We start from the raw sequence: 24,248 nt of genomic DNA, 5'->3' as shown, positions 1-24,248 counted from the left end.
CTGCCTCCACCGCCACCCTGCGCCATGTGCCACTTTCAGGTCTCCTTACACTGTTGGTGGGTTCCATTTTGTGATAGGGTGCTGTATGGCCTTCCATTGCTGCTGCCTCCACCGCCACCCTGCGCCATGTGCCTCTGTCGTCTGCTCACGCTGCTGACGGCTTCCGCTTTTTAACCGAGGCCTGTGTTTGGCTTCCGAAAACAGCTGCATCCACCGCCACCCTGTGCCATGTGTCTCTGTCGTCTGTTCACGCTGCTGACGGCTTCCGCTTTTTAACCTAGGCCTGTGTATGGCTTCCGAATACTGCTGCCTCCACCGCCACCCTGCGCCATGTGCCTCTGTCGTCTGCTCACGCTGCTGACGGCTTCCGCTTTTTAACCGAGGCCTGTGTTTGGCTTCCGAATACTGCTGCATCCACCACCACCCTGCGCCATGTGTCTCTGTCGTCTGCTCACGCTGCTGACGGCTTCCGCTTTTTAACCGAAGCCTGTGTTTGGCTTCCGAATACTGCTGCATCCACCGCCACCCTGCGCCATGTGTCTCTGTCGTCTGCTCACGCTGCTGACGGCTTCCGCTTTTTAACCTAGGCCTGTGTATGGCTTCCGAATACTGCTGCCTCCACCGCCACCCTGCGCCATGTGCCACTTTCAGGTCTCCTTACACTGTTGGTGGGTTCCATTTTGTGATAGGGTGCTGTATGGCCTTCCATTGCTGCTGCCTCCACCGCCACCCTGCACCATGTGCCTCTGTCGTCTGCTCACGCTGCTGATGGCTTCCACTTTTTAACCGAGGCCTGTGTTTGGCTTCCGAATACTGCTGCATCCACCGCCACCCTGCGCCATGTGTCTCTGTCGTCTGCTCACGCTGCTGACGGCTTCCGCTTTTTAACCTAGGCCTGTGTATGGCTTCCGAATACTGCTGCCTCCACCGCCACCCTGCGCCATGTGCCACTTTCAGGTCTCCTTACACTGTTGGTGGGTTCCATTTTGTGATAGGGTGCTGTATGGCCTTCCATTGCTGCTGCCTCCACCGCCACACTGCGCCATGTGCCTCTGTCGTCTGCTCACGCTGCTGACGGCTTCCGCTTTTTAACCGAGGCCTGTGTTTGGCTTCCGAATACTGCTGCATCCACCGCCACCCTGCGCCATGTGTCTCTGTCGTCTGCTCACGCTGCTGACAGCTTCCGCTTTTTAACCTAGGCCTGTGTATGGCTTCCGAATACTGCTGCCTCCACCGCCACCCTGCGCCATGTGCCTCTGTCGTCTGCTCACGCTGCTGACGGCTTCCGCTTTTTAACCGAGGCCTGTGTTTGGCTTCCGAATACTGCTGCATCCACCGCCACCCTGCGCCATGTGTCTCTGTCGTCTGCTCACGCTGCTGACGGCTTCCGCTTTTTAACCGAGGCCTGTGTTTGGCTTCCGAATACTGCTGCATCCACCGCCACCCTGCGCCATGTGTCTCTGTCGTCTGCTCACGCTGCTGACGGCTTCCGCTTTTTAACCTAGGCCTGTGTATGGCTTCCGAATACTGCTGCCTCCACCGCCACCCTGCGCCATGTGCCTCTGTCGTCTGCTCACGCTGCTGACGGCTTCCGCTTTTTAACCGAGGCCTGTGTTTGGCTTCCGAATACTGCTGCATCCACCGCCACCCTGCGCCATGTGTCTCTGTCGTCTGCTCACGCTGCTGACGGCTTCCGCTTTTTAACCGAGGCCTGTGTTTGGCTTCCGAATACTGCTGCATCCACCGCCACCCTGCGCCATGTGTCTCTGTCGTCTGCTCACGCTGCTGACGGCTTCCGCTTTTTAACCTAGGCCTGTGTATGGCTTCCGAATACTGCTGCCTCCACCGCCACCCTGCGCCATGTGCCACTTTCAGGTCTCCTTACACTGTTGGTGGGTTCCATTTTGTGATAGGGTGCTGTATGGCCTTCCATTGCTGCTGCCTCCACCGCCACCCTGCGCCATGTGCCTCTGTCGTCTGCTCACGCTGCTGACGGCTTCCGCTTTTTAACAGAGGCCTGTGTTTGGCTTCCGAATACTGCTGCATCCACCGCCACCCTGCGCCATGTGTCTCTGTCGTCTGCTCACGCTGCTGACGGCTTCCGCTTTTTAACCGAGGCCTGTGTTTGGCTTCCGAATACTGCTGCATCCACCGCCACCCTGCACCATGTGTCTCTGTCGTCTGCTCACGCTGCTGACAGCTTCCGCTTTTTAACCTAGGCCTGTGTATGGCTTCCGAATACTGCTGCCTCCACCGCCACCCTGCGCCATGTGCCACTTTCAGGTCTCCTTACACTGTTGGTGGGTTCCATTTTGTGATAGGGTGCTGTATGGCCTTCCATTGCTGCTGCCTCCACCGCCACCCTGCGCCATGTGCCTCTGTCGTCTGCTCACGCTGCTGACGGCTTCCGCTTTTTAACAGAGGCCTGTGTTTGGCTTCCGAATACTGCTGCATCCACCGCCACCCTGCGCCATGTGTCTCTGTCGTCTGCTCACGCTGCTGACGGCTTCCGCTTTTTAACCGAGGCCTGTGTTTGGCTTCCGAATACTGCTGCATCCACCGCCACCCTGCGCCATGTGTCTCTGTCGTCTGCTCACGCTGCTAACGGCTTCCGCTTTTTAACCTAGGCCTGTGTATGGCTTCCGAATACTGCTGCCTCCACCGCCACCCTGCGCCATGTGCCACTTTCAGGTCTCCTTACACTGTTGGTGGGTTCCATTTTGTGATAGGGTGCTGTATGGCCTTCCATTGCTACTGCCTCCACCGCCACCCTGCGCCATATGCCTCTGTCGTCTGCTCACGCTGCTGACCGCTTCCGCTTTTTAACCGAGGCCTGTGTTTGGCTTCCGAATACTGCTGCATCCACCGCCACCCTGCGCCATGTGTCTCTGTCGTCTGCTCACGCTGCTGACGGCTTCCGCTTTTTAACCTAGGCCTGTGTATGGCTTCCGAATACTGCTGCCTCCACCGCCACCCTGCGCCATTTGCCTCTGTCGTCTTTTCACGCTGCTGACGGCTTCCGCTTTTTAACCGAGGCCTGTGTTTGGCTTCCGAATACTGCTGCATCCACCGCCACCCTGCGCCATGTGTCTCTGTCGTCTGCTCACGCTGCTGACGGCTTCCGCTTTTTAACCGAGGCCTGTGTTTGGCTTCCGAATACTGCTGCATCCACCGCCACCCTGCGCCATGTGTCTCTGTCGTCTGCTCACGCTGCTGACGGCTTCCGCTTTTTAACCTAGGCCTGTGTATGGCTTCCGAATACTGCTGCCTCCACCGCCACCCTGCGCCATGTGCCACTTTCTGGTCTCCTTACACTGTTGGTGGGTTCCATTTTGTGATAGGGTGCTGTATGGCCTTCCATTGCTGCTGCCTCCACCGCCACCCTGCGCCATGTGCCTCTGTCGTCTGCTCACGCTGCTGACGGCTTCCGCTTTTTAACCGAGGCCTGTGTTTGGCTTCCGAATACTGCTGCCTCCACCGCCACCCTGCGCCATGTGTCTCTGTCGTCTGCTCACGCTGCTGACGGCTTCCGCTTTTTAACCGAGGCCTGTGTTTGGCTTCCGAATACTGCTGCATCCACCGCCACCCTGTGCCATGTGTCTCTGTCGTCTGCTCACGCTGCTGACGGCTTCCGCTTTTTAACCTAGGCCTGTGTATGGCTTCCGAATACTGCTGCCTCCACCGCCACCCTGCGCCATGTGCCACTTTCAGGTCTCCTTACACTGTTGGCGGGTTCCATTTTGTGATAGGGTGCTGTATGGCCTTCCATTGCTGCTGCCTCCACCGCCACCCTGCGCCATGTGCCTCTGTCATCTGCTCACGCTGCTGACGGCTTCCGCTTTTTAACCGAGGCCTGTGTTTGGCTTCCGAATACTGCTGCATCCACCGCCACCCTGCGCCATGTGTCTCTGTCGTCTGCTCACGCTGCTGACGGCTTCCGCTTTTTAACCGAGGCCTGTGTTTGGCTTCCGAATACTGCTGCATCCACCGCCACCCTGCGCCATGTGTCTCTGTCGTCTGCTCACGCTGCTGACGGCTTCCGCTTTTTAACCTAGGCCTGTGTATGGCTTCCGAATACTGCTGCCTCCACCGCCACCCTGCGCCATGTGCCACTTTCTGGTCTCCTTACACTGTTGGTGGGTTCCATTTTGTGATAGGGTGCTGTATGGCCTTCCATTGCTGCTGCCTCCACCGCCACCCTGCACCATGTGCCTCTGTCGTCTGCTCACGCTGCTGACGGCTTCCGCTTTTTAACCGAGGCCTGTGTTTGGCTTCCGAATACTGCTGCCTCCACCGCCACCCTGCGCCATGTGTCTCTGTCGTCTGCTCACGCTGCTGACGGCTTCCGCTTTTTAACCGAGGCCTGTGTTTGGCTTCCGAATACTGCTGCATCCACCTCCACCCTGTGCCATGTGTCTCTGTCGTCTGCTCACGCTGCTGACGGCTTCCGCTTTTTAACCTAGGCCTGTGTATGGCTTCCGAATACTGCTGCCTCCACCGCCACCCTGCGCCATGTGCCACTTTCAGGTCTCCTTACACTGTTGGTGGGTTCCATTTTGTGATAGGGTGCTGTATGGCCTTCCATTGCTGCTGCCTCCACCGCCACCCTGCGCCATGTGCCTCTGTCGTCTGCTCACGCTGCTGACGGCTTCCGCTTTTTAACCGAGGCCTGTGTTTGGCTTCCGAAAACAGCTGCATCCACCGCCACCCTGCGCCATGTGTCTCTGTCGTCTGTTCACGCTGCTGACGGCTTCCGCTTTTTAACCTAGGCCTGTGTATGGCTTCCGAATACTGCTGCCTCCACCGCCACCCTGCGCCATGTGCCTCTGTCGTCTGCTCACGCTGCTGACGGCTTCCGCTTTTTAACCGAGGCCTGTGTTTGGCTTCCGAATACTGCTGCATCCACCGCCACCCTGCGCCATGTGTCTCTGTCGTCTGCTCACGCTGCTGACGGCTTCCGCTTTTTAACCGAAGCCTGTGTTTGGCTTCCGAATACTGCTGCATCCACCGCCACCCTGCGCCATGTGTCTCTGTCGTCTGCTCACGCTGCTGACGGCTTCCGCTTTTTAACCTAGGCCTGTGTATGGCTTCCGAATACTGCTGCCTCCACCGCCACCCTGCGCCATGTGCCACTTTCAGGTCTCCTTACACTGTTGGTGGGTTCCATTTTGTGATAGGGTGCTGTATGGCCTTCCATTGCTGCTGCCTCCACCGCCACCCTGCACCATGTGCCTCTGTCGTCTGCTCACGCTGCTGATGGCTTCCACTTTTTAACCGAGGCCTGTGTTTGGCTTCCGAATACTGCTGCATCCACCGCCACCCTGCGCCATGTGTCTCTGTCGTCTGCTCACGCTGCTGACGGCTTCCGCTTTTTAACCTAGGCCTGTGTATGGCTTCCGAATACTGCTGCCTCCACCGCCACCCTGCGCCATGTGCCACTTTCAGGTCTCCTTACACTGTTGGTGGGTTCCATTTTGTGATAGGGTGCTGTATGGCCTTCCATTGCTGCTGCCTCCACCGCCACACTGCGCCATGTGCCTCTGTCGTCTGCTCACGCTGCTGACGGCTTCCGCTTTTTAACCGAGGCCTGTGTTTGGCTTCCGAATACTGCTGCATCCACCGCCACCCTGCGCCATGTGTCTCTGTCGTCTGCTCACGCTGCTGACAGCTTCCGCTTTTTAACCTAGGCCTGTGTATGGCTTCCGAATACTGCTGCCTCCACCGCCACCCTGCGCCATGTGCCTCTGTCGTCTGCTCACGCTGCTGACGGCTTCCGCTTTTTAACCGAGGCCTGTGTTTGGCTTCCGAATACTGCTGCATCCACCGCCACCCTGCGCCATGTGTCTCTGTCGTCTGCTCACGCTGCTGACGGCTTCCGCTTTTTAACCGAGGCCTGTGTTTGGCTTCCGAATACTGCTGCATCCACCGCCACCCTGCGCCATGTGTCTCTGTCGTCTGCTCACGCTGCTGACGGCTTCCGCTTTTTAACCTAGGCCTGTGTATGGCTTCCGAATACTTCTGCCTCCACCGCCACCCTGCGCCATGTGCTTCTGTCGTCTGCTCACGCTGCTGACGGCTTCCGCTTTTTAACCGAGGCCTGTGTTTGGCTTCCGAATACTGCTGCATCCACCGCCACCCTGCGCCATGTGTCTCTGTCGTCTGCTCACGCTGCTGACGGCTTCCGCTTTTTAACCGAGGCCTGTGTTTGGCTTCCGAATACTGCTGCATCCACCGCCACCCTGCGCCATGTGTCTCTGTCGTCTGCTCACGCTGCTGACGGCTTCCGCTTTTTAACCTAGGCCTGTGTATGGCTTCCGAATACTGCTGCCTCCACCGCCACCCTGCGCCATGTGCCACTTTCAGGTCTCCTTACACTGTTGGTGGGTTCCATTTTGTGATAGGGTGCTGTATGGCCTTCCATTGCTGCTGCCTCCACCGCCACCCTGCGCCATGTGCCTCTGTCGTCTGCTCACGCTGCTGACGGCTTCCGCTTTTTAACAGAGGCCTGTGTTTGGCTTCCGAATACTGCTGCATCCACCGCCACCCTGCGCCATGTGTCTCTGTCGTCTGCTCACGCTGCTGACGGCTTCCGCTTTTTAACCGAGGCCTGTGTTTGGCTTCCGAATACTGCTGCATCCACCGCCACCCTGCACCATGTGTCTCTGTCGTCTGCTCACGCTGCTGACGGCTTCCGCTTTTTAACCTAGGCCTGTGTATGGCTTCCGAATACTGCTGCCTCCACCGCCACCCTGCGCCATGTGCCACTTTCAGGTCTCCTTACACTGTTGGTGGGTTCCATTTTGTGATAGGGTGCTGTATGGCCTTCCATTGCTGCTGCCTCCACCGCCACCCTGCGCCATGTGCCTCTGTCGTCTGCTCACGCTGCTGACGGCTTCCGCTTTTTAACAGAGGCCTGTGTTTGGCTTCCGAATACTGCTGCATCCACCGCCACCCTGCGCCATGTGTCTCTGTCGTCTGCTCACGCTGCTGACGGCTTCCGCTTTTTAACCGAGGCCTGTGTTTGGCTTCCGAATACTGCTGCATCCACCGCCACCCTGCGCCATGTGTCTCTGTCGTCTGCTCACGCTGCTAACGGCTTCCGCTTTTTAACCTAGGCCTGTGTATGGCTTCCGAATACTGCTGCCTCCACCGCCACCCTGCGCCATGTGCCACTTTCAGGTCTCCTTACACTGTTGGTGGGTTCCATTTTGTGATAGGGTGCTGTATGGCCTTCCATTGCTACTGCCTCCACCGCCACCCTGCGCCATATGCCTCTGTCGTCTGCTCACGCTGCTGACCGCTTCCGCTTTTTAACCGAGGCCTGTGTTTGGCTTCCGAATACTGCTGCATCCACCGCCACCCTGCGCCATGTGTCTCTGTCGTCTGCTCACGCTGCTGACGGCTTCCGCTTTTTAACCTAGGCCTGTGTATGGCTTCCGAATACTGCTGCCTCCACCGCCACCCTGCGCCATTTGCCTCTGTCGTCTTTTCACGCTGCTGACGGCTTCCGCTTTTTAACCGAGGCCTGTGTTTGGCTTCCGAATACTGCTGCATCCACCGCCACCCTGCGCCATGTGTCTCTGTCGTCTGCTCACGCTGCTGACGGCTTCCGCTTTTTAACCGAGGCCTGTGTTTGGCTTCCGAATACTGCTGCATCCACCGCCACCCTGCGCCATGTGTCTCTGTCGTCTGCTCACGCTGCTGACGGCTTCCGCTTTTTAACCTAGGCCTGTGTATGGCTTCCGAATACTGCTGCCTCCACCGCCACCCTGCGCCATGTGCCACTTTCTGGTCTCCTTACACTGTTGGTGGGTTCCATTTTGTGATAGGGTGCTGTATGGCCTTCCATTGCTGCTGCCTCCACCGCCACCCTGCGCCATGTGCCTCTGTCGTCTGCTCACGCTGCTGACGGCTTCCGCTTTTTAACCGAGGCCTGTGTTTGGCTTCCGAATACTGCTGCCTCCACCGCCACCCTGCGCCATGTGTCTCTGTCGTCTGCTCACGCTGCTGACGGCTTCCGCTTTTTAACCGAGGCCTGTGTTTGGCTTCCGAATACTGCTGCATCCACCGCCACCCTGTGCCATGTGTCTCTGTCGTCTGCTCACGCTGCTGACGGCTTCCGCTTTTTAACCTAGGCCTGTGTATGGCTTCCGAATACTGCTGCCTCCACCGCCACCCTGCGCCATGTGCCACTTTCAGGTCTCCTTACACTGTTGGCGGGTTCCATTTTGTGATAGGGTGCTGTATGGCCTTCCATTGCTGCTGCCTCCACCGCCACCCTGCGCCATGTGCCTCTGTCATCTGCTCACGCTGCTGACGGCTTCCGCTTTTTAACCGAGGCCTGTGTTTGGCTTCCGAATACTGCTGCATCCACCGCCACCCTGCGCCATGTGTCTCTGTCGTCTGCTCACGCTGCTGACGGCTTCCGCTTTTTAACCGAGGCCTGTGTTTGGCTTCCGAATACTGCTGCATCCACCGCCACCCTGCGCCATGTGTCTCTGTCGTCTGCTCACGCTGCTGACGGCTTCCGCTTTTTAACCTAGGCCTGTGTATGGCTTCCGAATACTGCTGCCTCCACCGCCACCCTGCGCCATGTGCCACTTTCTGGTCTCCTTACACTGTTGGTGGGTTCCATTTTGTGATAGGGTGCTGTATGGCCTTCCATTGCTGCTGCCTCCACCGCCACCCTGCACCATGTGCCTCTGTCGTCTGCTCACGCTGCTGACGGCTTCCGCTTTTTAACCGAGGCCTGTGTTTGGCTTCCGAATACTGCTGCCTCCACCGCCACCCTGCGCCATGTGTCTCTGTCGTCTGCTCACGCTGCTGACGGCTTCCGCTTTTTAACCGAGGCCTGTGTTTGGCTTCCGAATACTGCTGCATCCACCTCCACCCTGTGCCATGTGTCTCTGTCGTCTGCTCACGCTGCTGACGGCTTCCGCTTTTTAACCTAGGCCTGTGTATGGCTTCCGAATACTGCTGCCTCCACCGCCACCCTGCGCCATGTGCCACTTTCAGGTCTCCTTACACTGTTGGCGGGTTCCATTTTGTGATAGGGTGCTGTATGGCCTTCCATTGCTGCTGCCTCCACCGCCACCCTGCGCCATGTGCCTCTGTCGTCTGCTCACGCTGCTGACGGCTTCCGCTTTTTAACCGAGGCCTGTGTTTGGCTTCCGAATACTGCTGCATCCACCGCCACCCCTGCGCCATGTGTCTCTGTCGTCTGCTCACGCTGCTGACGGCTTCCGCTTTTTAACCTAGGCCTGTGTATGGCTTCCGAATACTGCTGCCTCCACCGCCACCCTACGCCATGTGCCTCTGTCGTCTGCTCACGCTGCTGACGGCTTCCGCTTTTTAACCGAGGCCTGTGTTTGGCTTCCGAATACTGCTGCATCCACCGCCACCCTGCGCCATGTGTCTCTGTCGTCTGCTCACGCTGCTGACGGCTTCCGCTTTTTAACCGAGGCCTGTGTTTGGCTTCCGAATACTGCTGCATCCACCGCCACCCTGCGCCATGTGTCTCTGTCGTCTGCTCACGCTGCTGACGGCTTCCGCTTTTTAACCTAGGCCTGTGTATGGCTTCCGAATACTGCTGCCTCCACCGCCACCCTGCGCCATGTGCCACTTTCTGGTCTCCTTACACTGTTGGTGGGTTCCATTTTGTGATAGGGTGCTGTATGGCCTTCCATTGCTGCTGCCTCCACCGCCACCCTGCACCATGTGCCTCTGTCGTCTGCTCACGCTGCTGACGGCTTCCGCTTTTTAACCGAGGCCTGTGTTTGGCTTCCGAATACTGCTGCCTCCACCGCCACCCTGCGCCATGTGTCTCTGTCGTCTGCTCACGCTGCTGACGGCTTCCGCTTTTTAACCGAGGCCTGTGTTTGGCTTCCGAATACTGCTGCATCCACCGCCACCCTGTGCCATGTGTCTCTGTCGTCTGCTCACGCTGCTGACGGCTTCCGCTTTTTAACCTAGGCCTGTGTATGGCTTCCGAATACTGCTGCCTCCACCGCCACCCTGCGCCATGTTCCACTTTCAGGTCTCCTTACACTGTTGGCGGGTTCCATTTTGTGATAGGGTGCTGTATGGCCTTCCATTGCTGCTGCCTCCACCGCCACCCTGCGCCATGTGCCTCTGTCGTCTGCTCACGCTGCTGACGGCTTCCGCTTTTTAACCGAGGCCTGTGTTTGGCTTCCGAATACTGCTGCATCCACCGCCACCCTGCGCCATGTGTCTCTGTCGTCTGCTCACGCTGCTGACGGCTTCCGCTTTTTAACCTAGGCCTGTGTATGGCTTCCGAATACTGCTGCCTCCACCGCCACCCTGCGCCATGTGCCACTTTCAGGTCTCCTTACACTGTTGGTGGGTTCCATTTTGTGATAGGGTGCTGTATGGCCTTCCATTGCTGCTGCCTCCACCGCCACCCTGCGCCATGTGCCACTTTCAGGTCTCCTTACACTGTTGGTGGGTTCCATTTTGTGATAGGGTGCTGTATGGCCTTCCATTGCTGCTGCCTCCACCGCCACCCTGCGCCATGTGCCTCTGTCGTCTGCTCACGCTGCTGACGGCTTCCGCTTTTTAACCGAGGCCTGTGTTTGGCTTCCGAATACTGCTGCATCCACCGCCACCCTGCGCCATGTGTCTCTGTCGTCTGCTCACGCTGCTGACGGCTTCCGCTTTTTAACCTAGGCCTGTGTATGGCCTTCAATTGAAGCTGCTTCTGCTCCGCCACTCTGCCATTGGACTATTGATAGTCGTCTCCCCACGCTGCTGCTGGGGGGACTTTTTAACATAGGCCTCTGTATGGCCTTCAATTTTAGCTGCTTACGCTTCGCCACTCTGCCATGGGCCCCTGTACCGCCTCCTCATGCTGCTGCCAGGCCCGTAATCTGCCATGGGCCCCCGTACCGACTCCTAATGCTGCTGCCAGGCCCGTAATCTGTCATGGGCCCCTGTACCGCCTCCTCATGCTGCTGCCAGGTCCAGAGTGTGTCATGGGTCCCTGTACGGCCTCCCATTGCTGCTGTCTCCATCGCCACACTCTGCCATGTGCCACTTTCAGGTCTCCTCACACTGCTTGTGGGTTCCATTTTTTCATAGGGTGCTGTATGGCCTCCCATTGCTGCTGTCTCCACTGCCACACTGTGGCTCCACACTCTGGTTTTGGCCCCGTGACTGCCCAAATGAGTGAAGTGTGCGGTGATTCTAAGATCGACGGCACTCATCTGCATGTCATACTGACTGACAGTATTATTTCTCTTCCCCAGCAGGCTCCAAGGGCATTTAAATTAAAGGTACAGTGTTCTGCACTAATATAAAGGCTCTCTGAAGCCTAGAAACACCCTTTTTATAAGTTAAATTCGCAGCGATTATATTCGGCTCGAAGCAAATTTTTTCCGCGAATTCGGCGAATCAGCCGAACCGAATTTTTGAATAATTCGCTCATCTCTAATTAAATCTGCAAATAAATTACTTTTGATGTATGGATAAAGCTGAGCTCCAGTCTCATCTTCCATCTTAGAGTTGCACAGGCTCCTCTCCTGTACCAAAATGGCTTACTCTTATTTCACTGCACACTGTGAGTTCTCAAAATGTGCAATAGAAACTGTAACAAGTAAGACTGAGCTCACCTTATTTTCTGTCTGTAAGACATCCAGCATCATCTAGCCCTGTCCTCCCCAGGCTTACTGTCCCTGGTCTGCTCTTTAAATTAATTGGATTCCAGTTCTTTCAATCGTAGAGGCTCAGCTTCACATGGGGGTATTGCCTAGGATAGTCTGCATGCAAATACAGCCTGCCTAGGAACTCCCACTTCTCCAGATTGACATCCATTCATCTAGGCATTTTTCCATTTGCATTACCCCCCCAAGAGCCAGCCCACTGCTTTTATCAGGGCTGAGGGCTCTTGAGAGGAGTATTGAGGCATGGTGCTGTGATGATTTCAGGAAGTTATTTACACCACCCTACTGGCCTCTCCCCCCAGCCATGATCTGTCTGCATTATATAGAGAAGAACAGAGACCCAGAGATTACATCAGTGGATTTAAAATAAAAATATAACTGAAATGGAAGGGTTTTAATTATTTCAATAATATGTTGATGAGGTGGGAGGGAAGAACCAGGGAATGCCATATGCAAGCAGATTAAACGTCGTTGTCATGTTTCACATGACTGTCATATTGACAGTCATATGCCTTTAAATGTTTTCAGTGTTTTGCCTCTGCTCCTCCCTTTCCTTTAGTTTAGCTAATGTTGCATAGATAGCCCTCCCCCCTTCCCAGAGATGCATTGCAGTTAGCCTCATGGCATGGAGCAGGAAACAGCATGTTCTTTTGACCTATCAAATGTTTATTGTTGTAAGATTCTCTCAGTTTATGGAATAAACTTCACAAGATCTACAAGATGTCATTCTCATTGAGTCACTGACTGTGGACCCCAACTGAGGTTGAAGTTATCGCTATCTCATCACAACTGTAAGTTACAGAAATCACACTATCAATGCTTAGATTGGACACACAGTACAAACGTCAACTTTTGGAACTTGAAAGCTTTACAATAATTATAAAACTTTATTCATCTCATTCTCCTTACAAATGGAGTTCAATATTTCCAAGGGTTATATAGAAAATTAGAGGTTATCTAACTATCACTGTAAAAGTCAGAAGGTCACCATTAGGATGCACACCCTAAGAAATGCACTGGATCACTGTAGACAGGAAGTGACTGTATATGGGCTACAGGAAATCAGTAGCACTGAGATGCAACAAAGGATTAAACAATGTGAAAACAAGTCTTTTATTGAAAAAACATGAAACAGAGGGAAATGTATTAAAACTGGAGGAGAGAGTGCATTGCAAACAATCAGCTTCTATCTTTAATTTTCCAAGTTTGAAGCGTAACTAAACCCATTGATTTGCATGTTTCCAAAACCAGTTACATTCGAAGCATGCCACTAATAAGAACTGTCACAGTTGTTTGTGCTCTCAGCCTAACTGTCGAGCCATCAAATGGATGTTGTCATAACTGATAACATATCCAGCACTGTGGCAATGGCAGATCAAACAGAAGCTAAGATTGCAGCTTCCTTGACTGTAAAGGATAGGAGGGTTTAGATCCACTTTAACTGAACAAGATTGGTTGCAATAGACAGCTGCTCCAGATTCTGTCTTCTCCAGTTTTGCTAACCCCCCCCCCCTCCCCATAGTGCTGTAACAAACCAAGGGGTTGATTTGCTGAAGGCAAATAGACTGTGCACTTTGCAAGAGCAGTTGCTCCGGAGCTCAGTAGAAGAGCAGAAGCTTTGCTGACTTCTATCATCCAGTCATGTGCAAGCAAAAGTGCTGTGTTTTTTATTTTCCTTGCATGTGATTGGGTATTCTTTGCAAAGTGAAGCTTCACTTCATTTACTAAGATCTGGAGCAACTGCACTTGCAGAGTACAACTGCACTTTGCAAAGTGCACAGTCTATTTGTTTTTAGTAAATCATCCCCCAAATATGATTCAGTTAGGCTAAGTTAAAGAGGTGGTAAAAAGGGGTTGATTCACATTTTACTGCCCTGAAAAATAACATAATGGCTGCTCATTACATCATTTTGCGGTGCAATAAACTTAACTTGGCATGTTGTGTTTGCCAGGTATTGTCGCTTGTAAAACATGCCCATTGCCATGTGCAAACACATCTATATACCACTTCAAAAGAGGGACAAATGAGGAGGGAGGAGGGACAGGGATTCGGTTCTGAGATAGGGAAGGACCCTTCAAATAAGGGACATTTAGGAGCTATGACATTATGTTCACAGATGCATGTGCTTGCATGGGTCCCCTACCAGGTGAAATCTAGATAGGTTTTAATAACTGAATCTCATATACAAGAAAATATTAGCTTCAGGAAGCTAGAAACCCTAAGGAGATGGTATGAAACAGAACTCTGCTAGGGAGAGATGGATCACAAATCAATGTCAAGAGGATGCACAGGCCTCGCAGTAATATGAGCTCATGCTTACCATGCAAAGTCCATTGTGTCTGCTGAAACAAAACAAGCCGTCCTGTCCAGCCTATTACCAGGAAGACGGTCAGTGTTCTATGTTGTGTCACATGTGTGCACTTCTGCCTTTCGGCCTGTGTATATCAACTTATTAACTGTCAGCACCACAGCCTACACTACACGGAACAGAAGGATAACCAGAAACCTATTGCATATGTAATACAAATCTGTTCTATTTAAAGCTGAACTAAAGGCGATACTTTTCTATATAAAAGACATGTTTTATTGAAGCTCTGTAATCATTAGAACATTAAATTAGTTTTTTTAATACATGCAGTATACTGTAAGTACCTGAATATGACCTAGAATCAGCCTCTTACAATCTCTGTAATGCAAAAATAAATAAACAAATAAATAAAAGATAATATAAATTCACAAGTGAAAGTGAATCAACACAACCATGAAAATGGAATAATCCAGTCGTGACCTTTATCTGTATATATTGAGTCCCATATGCACTGGTGCAAAGGCAAACTCAATGCAAGTTCAGCAGATAACTGGTTTCAATATACTCTCCTTAAGAACAGCCTGTGATTGTATAGCTCAGGTGGTATATAATGGGAACTGCACTGTGAGCCTGTATGAGTAACGAGATCTCTCCTTCCTCAAAGCACTCCTTAGTCCAGTTCTCCTCGTATGGATCATAGGGGAAAGAAAGAGAGATACATAGTGTCTTATCCGGGGTAAAAGACTTTATTGTGCGCCAATAATGCACTCACATAATAGTAAAACAAATTGCGCTTATCATGTGTATAACCACGGATAGAGGTGGGACCAGCCTCATAGGTGTGCCTGCGCACACTGTCAGTACTCACCGTGTCTAGGATCGGATGCGTGGTGACGTCACTGCCTCTCCCCAACGCGTTGTGCCACAGGGACTCGTAGCTTCGTATGGGGGGATGTAGTATTTTTGCATTTATTTGGAATCACTTGAACAAGTTGTATTTATGCATGTTTATGGTGTAAATTCAAACTAATATTAGATTAACATATGTTTGGTATATCACAGTTTTAAACAATTAATAGAGCGCGGCACCCAATTTGTTTATTGTAAACTATGTTGCTTCTGCTTCACTTTCCAGTCACATGCAGCTGAATGCTAAAGAGTCTGACATAGGCTGCAGTGGTAGGTGGCAAGGGCCCCTGGAGAGTTGAGTTTATTACGAATAAAATTCAAAATACTAATAACAACTTATAAAGCCATTAACAACTCTGCCCCCAGCTACATCACCAACCTGGTCTCAAAATATCAACCAAACAGCTCTCTTCGATCCTAGGGAAATCTTCTGCTGTATAGTCCTCGTGTCACCTCCTCCCATGCTTGCCTCCAGGACTTCTCCCGAGCTTCTCCCATCCTATGTGTAGCGATACCCCCAAAGGGGCTGCTTAAGTTTGTTCACTCCGCCACTCTGCCTCTCAACCCCAAGAACTGTCTCAGCCCCAACTGACACACCTGGCGATAGTGTAAGTACAAGGACCAATGAAAAGCACACACTTTATAATAAAACACAGAGATCAGCTTTACTGTAAGACCTCTATGGAAAGTAATAAACATTAACAACAGGTATACGTTACGTGAATCAAGAGAACAACAAATACTGTGACCGAAAGCAATATAGCTCACTTTTACGCTCAGGCTGCTTTCAGGGGATTCCAACCGTGAAAAACCCTAAGAGCAGAGGCAAACACTTATTTATTTATTTCAGGTACTTATATAGCGCCGTCAATTTGCGCAGTGCTTTACATTTATATTGTACATTCACATCAGTCCCTAACCCTCAAGGGGCGTACAATCTAAGGTCCCTAACTCACATTTATATACAAGGGCCAATTTAGACAGGATCCAATTAACCTACCAGTATGTCTTTGGAGTGTGGGAGGAAACCGGAGTACCCGGAGGAAACCCATGCAGGCACAGGGAGAACATGCAAACTCCAGGCAGGAGGTGCCATGGCTGGGGTTCGAACCAACATAAATGGCAACCTCAAAATGGGTTTACCTCCTCTACATAAATTCAGCTCTATGATGTCCAAGCAGGAGGAGAGTAGAAGAATGACTCTCTGTTGTGTCAGACTTCTCCCTTCTAACCCCCAACACCACAAGCCCAATAGTCAAACACTGTGCCCAACTGATGCTTAATAGCTACTTTCCAAGGTAAAGCTATTCCCTCACACACCATGGAATATAGAGGCCTGAATACGCATGCGCATGCCTGTATGGCACCAGTAACTTCAGTCTCTTGGTAACAGGATGAATCTTGGGATCTTCAGCTAGCCACTTTCGTTGGTGCACTTAAAATCCTATGGTAAAGTATAATTGTAATCTCGTGGCAGTATTTGTATAGCAAAGCAAATACTGTGTCTGTTTAGCAGGGCCATCTACACAACCCAGCGCCTGGTGAGTATGGGCAAAGTGTAATATCTCTGTATGTGTGAAGTGTTCCTGTCATCTGTAAGTGGGCAAAATCCCTCTCACCAGATCCTGTGACTAAGGCCCAAACGATCGTCCTGGAAATGAGACGCTCCTCTTGTCACCTCACGATGAGCACTTCACACTGTTGGTGTAGGCACTGTACTGTAGGCCACTTCTCTCAGTTTGGATGTTCCCCTGACTGAGACTATTGTTAATGTAATGGTCATGTCTAGTAGACTGAGAATGGCTACATTGTCAAGAATCATGTTGCTTAGAAAATATGTCAAAGTAAGTGCACATAATTATTTAAAAATACTCTGGAACAGTGGGATTACATAAAGTACCTTACAAACTCAAAAGGAAGGGGACATTCTTCTTCACGTATGGCTACCATAACTGCGGCTCATTGGGTAAAGTGACAGATGTGCAAACACCCTGGTTTAACAGGGACAGTTGCGGGAGAAGGGACCTGAGAGTACTGGTGAGGGAAAGGCCACGAAGAAGCTATTATTAATGCTATAGATGACAGGACAGTCATGAGGGGAGATTCACCATCTTCAAAGTTGTGGTTCACCACCATGACAGGAGTAAGAGGGAGGGCCATGGTAATCACAGATGGGTGTGGAAGGAGAGAGAAGTTGACCAGGGTTGCGGTCTGCAAAGTTTTAACCTGGACTGTAGCTGATATCTACATTAATGTAGATGTGCAGCAGCCATCTTTGTAATCAATTGAGTGTCTCCAGTGCAGGGGGCAGCCATCTTGGCTGGGGCTAGGTTGATCCTGGAAGAATGGTGATTGGCTGCTGCAATAAAGCAAGGAGGGGAGGGTCTGCAAGCTGATGAGAGGAGGAAAGATGAGTCTTAAAGCAGATGGAGTAAGAAAAGGAGACAGGACTGCTGGCTGAATGGAACCCTGCCATAACTGACCACAATCGGGAGAGACCAAAGATAAACTGCTCATCTCACTAGACCTTACCTCAGAGACAGGAATTTCTCCTTGGGAAGGTGTGAGGTGTGATTTGGATGCCTGGGGAGATAGTAGAGAGCACCCCCACTGCTTGTAAGGAAAGAAAAGAGGATCTGTAAAAGCAGGATTGAAAGAGAGACATCACAGCAACTTCTATTCCTGTCTGAGGACATGAACTGAACTATAGCACATGTCTGGAGACTCAGAAGAGGGCATCCCTGGTCTGATAAGAAACAAGTTAATCCATTGCTGGAAACTGCTGTGCTTTCTTCAAGAACCCCGACTTTGCCAAAGTTTTGTTTTTTTTCATCATTCACTGGACAGTAGGATAAAACAGGGACTGTCATAAAAAGTTAGAACTGTGTTTATATACTGCTAGGTAAAACAATTTAGTACTCTTAATTACTGCAAGAAATACCAGAGTGTCAGAGGATCAAAGGCACCACATCCCATTGGAAATAAATATTTGTTGCAAAGAAAAATAGTTACTTTTACGGTGCCACTACACAAAACTCACAAAGATACATGATAAAAAAATTTCAGCAAATTTATTACAAAACATTAAAAGAACAGTATCACAGTTTAAAGTATAAAACCACAACATTTTAATGTGGCTTGAAGGTATGTGCACTAAAAGTGAAAAAACAACACTTGTCAATAAACCCACAAACAGATAAATCCAATATATAACAAAAACACAAACCGCAAAGTAGATGCACATAAAACTTTGGGGTAGGTATCTATGAAACAATTTCTGGGTTTTCATATAGGTGACATTCTTGGAAGGTCTATCCAATCATATTTTTATTTTTGCTACTCTAGGTTATACCACATCCAGTATATAGGGGGGGGGGGTACATTCACTAAACCTCTCTTCATTAGGCTATGCTTGGCCTAATAAATTCTTTGAAATTCCTCAAAGTGTGTTGGTAAGTACTGGGTGAGCGAGGTGTGTCTTCAGGTTTGCAGAGAAATCACAAGACAATTCATCTGCTTCTCTTGGGATAGAGCTACTGTACATAGTTAAGAGGGAAGGTACATTCTAATACATCATTATTAGGTTTGTTACATAAATAGGTCCTAAATCACATTGGTTTAACCAACTTTGTGTGCCCTGCTGCTCTTTCTCCATTCTGTGCCTTTTATTTGTGCATGTGAGGGTGTTCATGTGATTTAAAGTCCTTTACTTACTATTTGACTTTAGGGGAATTTTATCAAAGCACTGGTGCATTCTTGACAGTAAAAAAAACTCGTTAGTAGGATTTTGAGTTCTTTTGATGGGTTATTGAACTTTCAGGGCCAAAAATGTGTTTAAGATCATGTACAATTAATAACGTTGCAATTATTAATGATTACTGACAGGGGTTTGATTTTATGGTGTGAAAGGACAAGTATTATGTCAGTTGTATGGTTATAAGGTATGAAGTGGCAAATTTGCAGCCTCCTATCAATTTGGTCTACACTTTCTCCAGTCACTTAATATTCTTTTTGTGAATTAGAACCCAAAACTGAACTGCATATTCCAGATGAGGTGTTACTAAGGGTTTGTACAAGGGTAAAATAATATCTCTCTCTCTATACAGTACCTCTTTTAATACCAGAGAGGATTTTGCTCACTTTAAAAACTGCAGCTTGGCATTGCATGCCATTATTAAACTTATGATCTACCAGAACTCACAGATCCTTCTCCATCACTTCCTGGCCCGCCTCCTAGTTTGCTTGCCTATATAAGACATGCTCATTGTAGGCCACATTGTCTGTGCAACTTCACAGTTCTCTGAGCTCCCCTTCACTTGTTACTAGTGTATCCTGTGCCTGACTACCCATGTACCGACCCTAGCTTCACTTACGGTCTGTACTTGTTTCGTGGCCATCCTGACCTCAGCTTGTCTCCTGGATTTCCTTTTTTCTCCTGCTATTTGTACTCTGCACACATGAGCGAACTCTGCATCCTCAGTTGGGAGTACCTAGCGGCACCAACCTGGTTCTAGCTTGCTGCAAGTCCATCCCCACCATCAGGGGCTCTGGCGAAGAAGCAGGCTGGAGCTTGGACTAGGCACCCTGGGGAACCCCGAGTTGGTAATCTACAAGGGCTCGCTACCACAGATGCTTTACAGTCCCCACTAAATGCATACCAGATCCTCTGAGTCTGGTATGAATTTTAAGGGGGTACCTCATGCAAAAAAAAAAAAACATGTGTGAGGTTTCCCAGGAAATTCATACCAGACTTCTTTGCAAAACATATTGCCTCCATGTTGAGGAAGACAAGGTCCTCTTCCCCACAACTCTGGCCAGTGTACGGGCGCTTATCAGTCACAAAAAAAAACAGAAGATACCACCGAGAAATAAAGACACCCAAATGTTTAACAAGTCCTTTATTAAAGAAAAAAAATCTCAAGAAAATGTCCTTCATTGTAAACCCATCATTAATCAGGATACCCGCCACTCACTGACTTGCCGGAAAAAAACCCAACAACCTTCCACAAAATACTGATCTTGATGGTACTCATAGCCGAATGTTCTTTCCCCAACCTATCATCAGATATATATAAAGGAAGGGGCAAGGAAAGTAGTGACATCATTGCCAAAATATGGGCATGTGGCCATATTTAGGCAATGTTATTGTAAGGGAATTCCTGTACGGCTACTGGCGCATGGAAATACGCATGCGCGCAACATTGAGCATAGAAATAAGCACAGGCACATTGCTAATAAAAATGAACATAGGCTCATGCATGCGCAAAAGAATGCACGCACACAGTTTCTGGTGCTAAACGGACTATTTAAAGGAGGCTCTTACTCACTGTCAGTGCTGGCTGGTCTTCAGCTGTTTCCTTGTGTCCTGATGTATCCTGTGTCTTATCCATTTTTGACCCAGCTTGCCATTGACCTGCTCTTGGATCCTGTCTATGCTTCTGCTCATTGGTTTCTGATCCTGGCTTCCTCCTGACCATGTCCCTGTCTGATGTTCCGATACCTCATCGCCTGCTCGTTGCTGACCCTGGCTATTACTCTGACTACACTTCTGGCTCGAGTTCGGCTATACAGTCCTGCCGAGTGCTTGCCCTGACTATCTAATATATCAGCTCCGACTGTCACGGTGTGTTCTGGCCTCACTCTTGTTAGATGTTCTGGCAAGCCACACACCCAGATCTTGCAGTTCCAGTGGAGTGCTTCCTTAACTTCAGCTGGTCGTTCCTGCATCTCCTCTGTTCCTGACCGGATGCCCTGCTTGATTTACCGAGGTTACACCTCCAGTTGCAAGTTCTGCAATCAATATCCACAGGCACTTGTGTTTCTCCTGTCCCTCTGCAACATCTGTTCCACCTTCAGTGGGGACTGGGCTGGAGATACAAGAGAGGCTGACCTCATCAATTCAAACTTCTATCAGTTACGGGACAGTAATTTAGGCAATGATGTAACCTGCTCCATTGCACACCCATTTGCTTATGTGGCCGAGAATTGCTAGCTATGTAAGTGAATGGGCCAGATGACATCAGCAGTTAGTAAGGATGTGGTGGGTGCAAGCACCTGCTGCTCCCTTAGCAACCATTGACAGAATATATGTCAGTTTCATCCTCGCCGAATGTCCTAAACATTCATCGTTAAGAGCTGCCTCTTTCCCTGATGATGTCTGTGTAGAAAAATTGTGATGGGCAGAGCTTGGTAAGTGACGTCAACACGCACGCCAGCAGGACTCATGGCAGTGCTGTTTTTACTCTGTGTATTTTTGAACTTTCATCTTCTCATGTGAGTGACTTTAACAAATAAATTAGAATATATTTTTTCATACAACTTTATGAGATTTGCCCTTTTGTTTCTCTTATGCTATGTGCATAGCTAATATGGAGTGCTGCTGAGTCAAGGTAATCGGACATTTAGATGTTAATCAGGGAAGGAGAGATCAGCTTGAGGAACCAGGGTAGGCAAAATATAAACAGATTCAATTTGAGCTTTAACTACCAAATTAAAAAAAGGTACACTGGCACTGTCATAACAGAGCCAATAATTCCCAGTGGTACATTATTCCATGGTCTGACTTTCTATTCTTCTGCATCCTAGAAGAAATCTCAGTTTAAAAGAAGCAAATACTAATGTACCCAGACCAAGCTCAGAAGGAACATGCAGCAGGCTTCCGATGCTACTAATTGACTTTACTGCTGTATGACTTGCTTTGAGACATCTGAATGCTGATAGGATGCAGATGATTGCCATGTTAATACTGAGTGCTAATGTATGACAGAAGACACACGTGAGAAGTTGTAAAAGGAGATCAAACATAACTGAGCTTCCAAGAGGAAATGCTATTCCCAGCTGAAAAAGCTATTTATAGGTGAAGGGTGGAGTCATTTCCCCTCTCTGATCAGAGACAAGCTTTCAGTGATGACATCACAGGGAAAGTTTGTTAACCACTTAGTAAGTTGATACCATAATGTCTGGCATGTAGAAAGGCTTATAATGAAGGGTGAAGACCATTTCAAATTGTAAACTGTTTACTGCTTTCCTTAAATTATACTCAAGCAATGTATAGAATGTGAAAAAAATCAATAAACAGACGTATTCAAGTAAAAAAAAAAGAATAGCAGCCATTCATCAATTCATCAATGGACGTGACTTCAATATACTGAAATCTTTGTTAAAGAGTTAAAGGCTATTATTTTAATTAAAATAATAAACATGTTATACTTATATGGTTTTTGCAATGGTATTGCACAGAGTGACCCCAAACCTACTCTTCTCGGGTCCCCCGCCAGTGCTGGCCACTCCTCTTATTCAGTGTCTACCCCATAGCAAAATCCAAAATGCTCTGCACATAAAAAATGGCTTTTGCTCAACATGCCAAACCCAAAATATTTGAAAAAATTTTTGTTTATTCAAATATTTTGGGTGTGAGATGTTGTGCAAAAGCCATTTTGTATGTGCAGAGTATTTTGGATTTTGTGGTGAGTTCTCCTCCCCTTATTTACATATTCAAAGACATAAGCCTGGTAGGATCATTTTTTCTTTTAATTTTTGTATCACTACCCCATAGCAAGCTTTTGCTATGAGGGCAGACATTCGGACATGCTTCTAAGCTAAGCTATATGTCTATAGACATACAAAATGTGTCTCGGCCCCATCCCCTCTCCTTACACAATTTTATTGACAGCAGTAGGAGCCAATGGCTCTCGCTGCTGCCTCTGAGCCATTGAGGAGAGAGAGAAAGCAGCTGCTCTCAGGCACAGCATTTGGGCTAAGGTAAGTATTTAGCAGGAGTTGGGAGGAAACTAATCTTGAAAGGTTTTCTACCTTAAGAAAATAAATTAAGGTAAAAAAAGCCTTTACAACCACTTTAATGCTATGAATATTGCAGATCATCAGTGCTTTATGTATTTACTGATTAAATATACTGCTACATATACATGTTATTTTTACTACTTAAAGCAGAACTAAACTGTATCTGGGCAGCACAAATTTAAAGTTCTATTTAATTCATTTTTAATATTCACAGCAAACCCACCCTTCCATCCGTGTCTTTATGTCAATTTTGTTGAGAATTCCCTTAAAAAACAACCTCTAGCATTTCTAGCCATGGCCATCTTGAGTAAGGACAGATGATTCATGTAGTATTTACTTCCCAGAATCCATCTACCTTTAGCTCAGGCATACAGGCAGGAAGGCGTGCTTAGCTCAGAAAGCGCCTTCTTCCCCTCCTCCAGATGAAAGAAAAAATGGCTTGACTTCTGGCATGTATGACATAATTTTGGCCTAGGCCAGAAACCACAAAGCAACTGTAAAAGAGAAAAATTCTTGCCTCAACTTGCCAGCCAGCCTGCAAACAAATCGAATTAACCTGTCTAACAGTTTGCATTAAAAACAGGGGTTTAGTTAGCACACATTTGCAAATACATACGTAAGCTACAGAGCCTCGTCACGGCATCCTGATATTCTGTAGTTCCTAATCTCTGCAAATTTTGAGAGCCCCCATAGTAGAGGCACATGCATTTAATGGATAGACCAAGGGCAGGTGGACCTGAGGGAACCAGCCCCTCCTTAAAGATACAGGAGCACACCCAGCATATAGCACAATGGCAGCTAAGATGTCCTGTGCGCCCCCTCACCAACAATTCAACAGTACAAAAAAGGGCCACTGCCCCAGTCTATAACTGGCTTTTAACAGCAAGGAGCACATGAAAGGGCGACGCATGTCAATCAACAAAGAGAAACATTCTTGACTCAACCTGCCAACCAGCCTGCAAACAAACCGAATTAACCTGTCTAACAGTATGCGTTAAAAACAGGGATTAGTTAGCACACATTTGCAAATACATGCGTAAGCTACAGAGCCTCGGGCGCCGATGATATATCAGGGTGCCGTGACGAGGCTCTGTAGCTTACGTATGTATTTCCAAATGTGTGCTAACTAAATCCCTGTTTTTAACGCATACTATTAGACAGGTTAATTCGGTTTGTTTGCAGGCTGGTTGGAAAGCTGAGCTGGGAATTTTTCTCTTTGTTGATTGACATGTGTCGCACTTTCATATGCTCCTTGCTGTGAAGGCCAGTTATAGACTGGGGCAGTGGCCATTTTTTGTACAAAGCAACTGTAGTTCTAACCCCACAAGAGCCACATGGTAGATTGGGTTCTCTGTTTTTCTGCCACAATCTCAGCCCCACTGATATCAACTGATATCGGTTAAAGCAAATGGATCCTGCACTGCTATTGGGAACACAAATATAGATACCTTGCACACAACTAAGGTTCAGTATCTAAAAGCTAACATCAGATTAGTTAGTGGTAAATGAGCCAAAATGTATATTGTCACAGGTTGCAGTAAACAGCAGCATG

The sequence above is a fragment of the Staurois parvus genome, unplaced genomic scaffold (assembly GCF_062004578.1).
Source record: "Staurois parvus isolate SC_StPar_1 unplaced genomic scaffold, SC_StPar_1.0 ptg000668l, whole genome shotgun sequence".
NCBI classification, from domain to species: domain Eukaryota; kingdom Metazoa; phylum Chordata; class Amphibia; order Anura; family Ranidae; genus Staurois; species Staurois parvus.
Note: the sequence above shows the minus strand (reverse complement) of the source record.